This window comes from Aythya marila (assembly GCF_965140915.1).
Source record: "Aythya marila genome assembly, chromosome: 3".
Lineage (NCBI taxonomy): Eukaryota > Metazoa > Chordata > Aves > Anseriformes > Anatidae > Aythya > Aythya marila.
The window spans coordinates 69147156-69155964 of NC_139044.1; positions in this window are offsets into that span (position 1 = coordinate 69147156).

Here is an 8809-nt window from a genome sequence, read left to right on the forward strand (position 1 = left end):
GGATCCTGCAATAATATGAGTCTAGAGCACTTACTCTCCCTCATAAACTGTCACTGTTGAAAACATCAAAAAATATTTCTATATTCTCTTTCATCAAAATCAGTTCTGTAAAAGCAGAATACAGGTTTAAAGAAGGCCTCAAAATAATACATTACCATGACTCTATAAAGCACTGTCTGCATGAGGCATGCTACACTGACGTTGCCACCGAGCTGAAGAGACCTGCAATGCAGTAAATGTTTGATACAAAATGAAAGGCTAGGAAGGTTTTCATTTCCCTTACATGTACTCAAAGCATTTCATATTTCAACATACTTATAAACATGCCCTTGTTTCAGGCTTTTAGAAAAAACAAGCAAAGTTTACTACTAAATGACTACTATCTGCAAGTGGCAATTCCAGCTAGCAGCCTGTAATTTGTCAGGGACAGATAACAGAGCACTGTTATATTGCACCTGCTTAATCCAAGCTCCGTTTATCTTGTGTGCATGTCAGCGTAGCCCAGAGATGTAAGCAGTAACAAATCTCACAGCGTATGCACACATGCTGTTGTCTTGTTCATCAGATTGTATTGTTGTTTTTTTTTAAGGCCCATATACAATGTTCTTCCAAGGTTTGCTGACTACAGAATGTACCTTTGAACTCCAGGACAGCTGAAATTTAATGGAAACCTCAACTCTCATTCAGCTGTTTTGAGAGAGGTAATGAGAGAGGGAGAGACATTTTTCTAAACAAATGAGTTTTCATATTGGAAATAGTCTACTTTATGTTTTAATGCGTCATGGCAGAACATTAAAGTGTGCTGTGCAGGCTTTTAAAAGAGAGAATATTGCCATTTGTGGTTAGTCACCATCCACAGCCCATTATTTGAAGAAAAATATTATCCACTAATGGCAGCACATAGGAAATTGCTCCCTTGATAGAAATGGTTTACAGCAAGTAGGAAACAACTTTGGAATGGAGATTGGCTAATAGCTTTACCTTGTCTTTGCAACTTTTTATATTCTTCTTTGCCTTTACTGCAAAGTTGACTCCTTAATAGGAAAGAGCCTTTATCAGAGAGTATTAGTTATTCATATAGCTTCTGTGAGCAGCGGAAATAAATCATTATGAGTTGAGTATATTTCTCAAAGCCCATAAAAAGCACCCTTTTAAAATTGCTACATTAGGTATGATTATTTTATTTTCAGCTTTAGCTTTCTCGGTTTGTATCTTGTTCACTTGTCCTAAAGACCCAACTTGTAATTCATCTTATTGAAATAACCCAGCCCATTCTAAGGTTAAATTATGGGAAAACAACTGTTAATGATTAAATTCATTTTTAGTAAATACAAGGTAAGTGGAGAGTGCCCAGACTTTTACAGTAATAGGAATATACTACATATAATAGCACAGTTTTGACATTAAATCTGGGTGGTGCATCTTCCATTCCACCAGCAGACATTGCAAAATGCAGAGGTTTAAGTAAAGATATTTTTCAAAGTAAGATGTAACTGTGTAACTCTTGCACACTACAGAATGTGCATTAATACCTTTTTTCCATATTGTCTTTCATCTAACCAGCTCAAGTGGCTTTTGAGGTATTAAGGTATTAAAGCAAAAATGGTTAACATGCTTCAAAATGCGATTTATTTCTCTGTTGTTGATCCATTTGAGGTTCTGTTCTCTATATGGCCAGAATCCAACAGTGTTGTTTTTTTTGTTCATTTTGTTTTTTTCATGCCAGCTATAGGAACCTGTCCAAAGGAGTATTGACTCTGACTTGTTTCAAACTGCTAACACACATAATGACCTTCACAATGTGTTGATATTCGCAGAAAGTGAAGCCTTTTTTGATTTCCAGCCCCAATCCTTTTCCTCGGGAGTTTGGAGGCGCTGTAGAACAACTCATAGGCAAAAGTACCTGATAGCTGGTAAGATTGCAAGTCTCTGTCATCTGTCTGTTCCAAATGCAAATAGCATTGGAAGCAGAGGTCAAGGGAGACAGCAGAACTCATGAGATCTGGTGCACAAACCTGAGCACTTAGATCAGAATATCCAATAGTTTTAGGCAGAGATATATTGTCCTTGGGGGACTAAGTTGCCAGTTTATGTTCCAGCTGAGTACCCTCTAGCTTGCCTATACAGAAGAAAAGTTTGCATGTTCAAGCCTTATAAATTACAGACCATGACCATCTTCATACATAAATAAATTGTCGTATATTCTGCCAACTCTCTGCTTAGCTACCTCATATGTTAGCCAACAGCACAAACAGTATCACAGCCTGTCTTTTTTAGCTTGGGATAGTGAAAAAACATGCTAACTCATTTAAGTATCCTTATGGTCAGGAGCAGGTGCAGGTGCAACCCTCTTCCCGCATCACAATCCCATTCTCCAAAGGGCAGGACTCGTAAATGGCTAAAGACTGGACCCAAATGTATGAGCTCTGCAGCAGGAGGGACAAGCTGCTATCCCATCAGTGACAGGAGCAGCAAGATGCTGAGCCCTTCCAATAAATTCTCCCCACCTAGTAGGAACAGGCTGTTAGCTGTCTGTATAAGTTATCCCCACAATCTGTAAAATAAGGAGATTCTACCTGTCCAGCCTTCCTACCCTGAATATATTGTAACAGTAGGACATAACTCAGTTGCTGGAGATTAAAACCGTAATTCAGAGGCCCAAGTACTTTATAGGTGAATTAAACCTGTGTTTGAATTTTGTCTGTTAAGCATTTCAGCTGAAAGGGAAGGAGAAAGTTGCATAATTTATCATGTAATGTTTTCAGTAGACTCCACTATCATACACAAAAGCAAATAGTTTACATGAGACACATATGTGGGCAGGAGTTATAAAAAAAAGCTGTGCCATATGGTTTTAAGGGGATGCAAATGCAATAAGAGACTGCTTTATAAATCTGTTTTCTGTGTGGTAGCTCATTTAAATACTGAAGAATTCTTTGTTAAGTCTTCATTATCACAAATGTGTACAGGACAAATTCAGGTCTCTTAATGACTGTGGAGAGCATGTCTTTCTCAGGCTTCCAAATTCTGGTCCTACCTTTTCCTTACCTCTCCTCACAATATGACATTTGCCTGTTTCCTAAGTAAAGGTTATTGTCTTTAACATTCTTCAGAAAAGATGTAGCAAAGCAGCACACTCCTTCATGCTTTTCATTGGAACATCTTCCTTGTGAGGCACCTGTCCTGTCAGTTCCCATTTTCTATTAGCTGGTTTAATTGCTTACTAGCACCACATGAGGTTCCACCAGGGGCTGTGCAATATAAAAAAAAATCTCCTCAATTTTTCTTTTGAGATGATGTTTAAAATTACTAAAATCACAGGACCCAGATACTGCTATCACCTAAACCACACACAGTCACTGCAGCCATTCAAAGTCAGGTATTAAACACCGGTGTGGCAACACAGGGCATTTCCAGCTATTCTTTGCAGAGGTACAGGTACCATTCCCTTCTCAGATGTGATCACTCTCTCATACTGCCAAGCCCTGTAAGGAGACAGAACCATTATAGGTGCCAGCTCAATGCACCGTGCTAATAGAAAATCAAGTACATATGTGGCTTCACAATGCCATGCAACGATAATAGTGGTTATTTTCTGTTATTTGACCTAGACATTCTTAGCTCCAAACACTCAAATTTATAATCCAAGACCATGAGAAAGTCCAGGGACAAAAGGCAAAAGCTGATATCATCATAGCCGAATTATTGTGTTGCTTCAACACTTTCTCCATCATCAAGCATGTAACTTTACACATCAGATGCTGCCAGCAGGCTTGTAGGAGGTTAACTTGCTCAATGTCTAGAGACAACAGCAATGACATGGCAGCTGTTGGAGAGGAAAGGAAAGCAGCAATCCTAACCTCGTGGGCCTACTTCTGTACAGGAGCATTAGATGACTGGGAAGCAGCAGGGAACCAGCTATAAAATTCTGTAGACTCAAGTTCAATCGAGGGACCCTGTGGGATACCAGTGGTTTGTGACAGAAGCGATCATCAAATGGGATGGGGAAAATGCAGAGATAATTGATTGAAGCAACATTTATGCTCAGATAACCTTCCAATTCTCAACTGATACTTAAAGGAGATGTCAAAGGATCAATAGAGCCACCAATAATGATTATATCACTTTTCATCCCATAAGATCTTTGGATGCTTTTCAGACTGCAGGATTGCACATCCACCGCTGAATTACAGCTGGCTACAACAGCCATTTTGTAGTGCTATACAATAGCTATTATGAAGGAAATGAAGAATAAACTTCTCCTATTGATCCAGCAATGGGAATCTTCAATAGACAGAATGTAATTGCCTGAGCTAATTCAGAGGAAGGTTGCAAAATGGCAGTAACTGTGAGTATTAAAACACCAACAAAGTTAGCCTTGAAGCAGCCAAAAAAATCTCCAGGAAAAGTTACAGAGGACACAGAGGCAAACAACAGCAAAGCTTTACCACCAGGAAGCAAGGGAAAGAGGAAACTAAGCTCTGCTTGACCATCCAACCCTCCTTTCCCCAGAGATATCACATCCTTTGCAGCCAAAACCATTGGTTCCTATGGTCTTGTCACAGGAGAAAGTGGTGACTGTACTTGAAAATATAATTAACTTGGCCTGAACAAACAGAGTGAAAGAGGAAGATAAGGAAGCCACCTTTCCAGAACAGAATCTCCTTCACACTGCATATGAGGAATTACACTCTTTAGGGCCTGTTTGGGTGAGAGTCCTCCCTCATTCTCTGGCTCCAAAAATAGCCCTGGCAGAACAAAAAGGCACGCTGGTAACACCCAAGTCTGGCATTTAACAGAGTATACTTCTTTCCAAAACACAACAAAGGATCCAAAAGTAGCTTCTAGAGACTTGCACACTACAGCTGGAGGGCTGACACAAACACCAGCGCTACCTACTCAGCTATTTCTTGCTCAGGCTCTGCTGTACACCTCTTCTGCCTCTAGCTACTGGCTCCTGCAGAGGACAATTGCTTTTTTCCAGAAGCAGGTTTTTATGTTTTCCCATAAAATATGTCTGCTTCAAAGCACTAAGGGAAAGGGGATCAGCAAATCTCACCACCACCACCCAAAAAAAATAATATCTGATTTTGCATATTACCCATGCAAAATTCCTTTTTTCTGTATCAAAAGTGGCCTGCCAAATGTAACACCAGAGACTAGCAAGGGTGGATCTAAAATTTATCTATAAAATTACTGAACTCAATAGTCTGCCTTATTTGAGAAAAACTCACTTCTCCCTAGATCACCACAGAGCTTCCTGTCTCACCTGTCTTGTTACCCTATCAGCAACCCCTGATTGTACAACCCCTTTGATTGTAAAAACATCAAAGATTGTAAAAAAATCAAAGATTGTTTTTACAGCAATGTGCTGAATTTTACGTTAACTATGAACATAAATGCAAAGGGCATGGGACTTAAGGAGTCATCTCCTTTTGTTTTAATTTGCCTTTAAAATTATCCAAAATGTCTTGGCTTCATACAAGTAAGGAATGTACCACTTCACCCCACAGTCCTGTACCTGCAGAATAAATGAAGGCACACAACACCAAGTCATGGTACTTAGGACCTTGCTTTAATTTGGTCCTTAGTCATTTGTAGGCAGCTTATTCATTTGAACTGCAAAATCATAAGAAATGAGAGAAAAAATATAATATCATTACAAATGACTAGAAATCAGAAAAAGCATAAAAGTCACTTAGTGACAAGTTGCTACTTTTTACAGACCATTCAGGGATAGGCAGGAGTACGAACAGGAATGTATAGACTTTGCAATATTCTTCAAACATTCTACTGAACGTTAGTTGTTGTGCTGTGGCATGATGCATTTAAACGACCTGATGACTTCATTGATTTAAATAGCCTTTGGGTAAGACCCAGACTTGCATAGTTGCCTAGTCTAATACTTGCCAAAACCCAATTTAAAAACCATTAAATCCTGTAAGGAGGAGATTATCATTAAGAGATTATTTTAATTCAATACCATTTAAGCTTAAAGTAATAGCTAATAACAGCAGTCAATGCTTTAAAAAATGTCCGTAGTGCTTTGAAGACAGGAAGTATTTTTTAGTGTTTATACAGAAGAGAGCTGACTTCGAATAATCAGTATCTTTTTTTTTTTTGGGGGGGGTGGGGAGCAGATTGAATAAAGCAAGCTACTACATGTTAGTCTGTAAATAAATAGCTTTTGTGTCACTTGAAAAAGCTCAGACAGATAACAAGATTCACATCTGAACCAGAAGATTTCAAGTGTTTTGGTGCTATTAGGTAGCAATGCATTTCTGTGAATACTTTCATAAAAATGGCTTCATCAAACAAGTAAAATGGTAAAAATCAGGTCTCAGCAAGACAGCTTTTCAAAAGCTTGCCAAATTACAGAAAAGGACACACAATTAATTATGATTTTGATTTAATTAGCTTAGGTAAGCTGTAACTAGCTGTTCTAGCTTCATTTTTTCCTCATTATTGTACTTGGACTTCCTGGGCTTCAGCGATCAGAGGCTGATAAATCTCACAGGTGAACAGCTCTCCCATGCAACAGCTGTTGTAAATGTGTTGATTCACTTCTACCCTAAAGAGGGGATGTTGGGAGCTCAGAAGGGCAGAAGCAAACCAGCCTGAGTTATATCACCAGTGTGAGGCTGCTGCACGTAAAACATATGTTATTTCAGCACACAATAACAAGGGCTTAATTTCCAAGATAGCAAATGGATTTTTCAAGACAGCCTGAGACTACTGCCTTAATGAAGCAAACATCCAGGACCCTTGCTTCAGCACTTTGCCTTCAACACACAGCAAGACTGAGTGGCAAGACCGGAATGTGTCCAGCTGTATCCATAAGAGGAGAGACAACTTGGGCAAGCAATCCTCATTTGGGATGTAGGGCTTATCTTCTGTAGCATTATATGATATGGGTGCTGAAATATCCCAGGACAAAAAAAGGTATAGCCCATTCACATCACCAAGAAAGCGCTGATTAGTTTTACACTCTACCATTCTTTGTGTGGTCTCTGAGTGCCAGTTCTGTGATCAGCCTCAATTTGACTCACTGTTATCAAGCATATGCGTTCAGATAATGTTGTGTTCAGAAAATGTCTCTGAGACCCTCCTTTTGGTTTTGCTGTTTGGCAAGGACATGAATGCCGCTTCCCTATCCAGGTTGAAGGTGGGTGGGTGTGAGGCTGAGGCAGAGCAAAGATGCCACATGACTCAAAGTGTGAAATGCTCCACTGCTGTTCATGCCTCAAGTTGTTCTCTGGCAGCACTTTTAAGTTCAAAAACACAGACTGAAGTTAATTCTGGTTAGTGTAGAATAGTTAACTTCTTCCAAACTCAGCTATGCCAGACAAAGGGCAACCATCATAGCTGCTGAACACCCTTTCCTCTTGTTGGAGGCTACTGTCCCTGCCAATCTGTAAGTAGAACAATCTGCTCAAGCACTCTCATTTTGCTTCAATTCATGACATCCAGATTAGCTCACATAACGCCACAAGTGTTTTCCCTGAATCAAGAGCTAGCTCGCACAGATGTCTCCATAGTTTGATCAACCTGGAAAGCAGCCTCTTGCACCAGCTCAGCTAGAAGATGCCTACACACAGTCTACACCACTAGTTTCTCATACTACTGACTTTTTGTTACGCTAAATTCTCCAGGTCTCAAGCAGATGATGCCACAGGGCATTTTGTACAAACAGGCCTCCACATAATCTGGCTGGTTGTCAAGTTTCTCTCTGTTTCAGGAGTGTACTAGAAAATTCACCAGAAGAAGAGGAAGAAGAGAAGCATCAACAAGCTGATGCCTCTCTGTCAGAGTATTCCTGAAGCCAGCATAAATAGGCCAACACGGAGGGATGTCAGAACCCCAACAAACAGCTCAGAACTTAGATGCTGTTACATAGCTTGCAGTTCTGCTGAAACGTGTTTGCTTCTTGTTAGGAAGGAAGCCGATCCCCCATGGCATGCACTAGCCCCTGTTTTGTGGGCTGCATTAATCTGCTGCGGATCTACTCTTCTCTCCATGAGCACCTGGCTGCCTGCACCAAATGCTGTTTGAAGGCATGTTTGCTTTCAGGTGTGTGTTTGCTCAGGGTGACTTTCAGCACATAAGTGCTGTGAAAAATCCTCTTCTCTGTGCTAACAGCAAATGCCTTTCTGGATCATGAAATGAAATCAGAGTAAGTAAAATGATACTGAAATTGTACAGAAAATGATAGTAATGAATCAGCAGGAAGACAAACAGTACTTCTGCAATTACACATGCTATACAGAAAGCTCTCTGTCAACAACAACTGACCTCTTCATGTTGTCATGCATATCCCATTGTACAATTCACCATCCATAGCAGTGAAGGGAGACAGTTGTCAAGCATCATTTCTTTATTATTATCATTTTCCATAGACTCAAATGCTCTTTGAAGTGATCAGAGATTAATAAATAGAAACAATTCCCTGCCCCATCACTCTGCAAAGATTAACACAACAGTGTCCTTGGCAAAACCTTGCCATGAGATATTAATGTGAGTGCAGCAGTACAGAAGGTGTTGACAAGACTTCCAGACCTCGGAGCAATCTACAGCTGCATCCTCTGGGTGCTAAAACAGGAGCACAAGTTGAAGTCTTGTCTCATAAAAGTTGAGTCTGTTTTAATTTATCTCAGGAAAAGATATGAAGCCAACAAAAATTGACAATGTATTTAACAAAAATTAGAAACAAAAACACTAGAACAGGATCCAGTTTTTCTTTTGTTACCTTCCTGCTGTTACCACTGATTATTTCAGTGACCATATCCACAACACTTCCATGAGCTGGGAA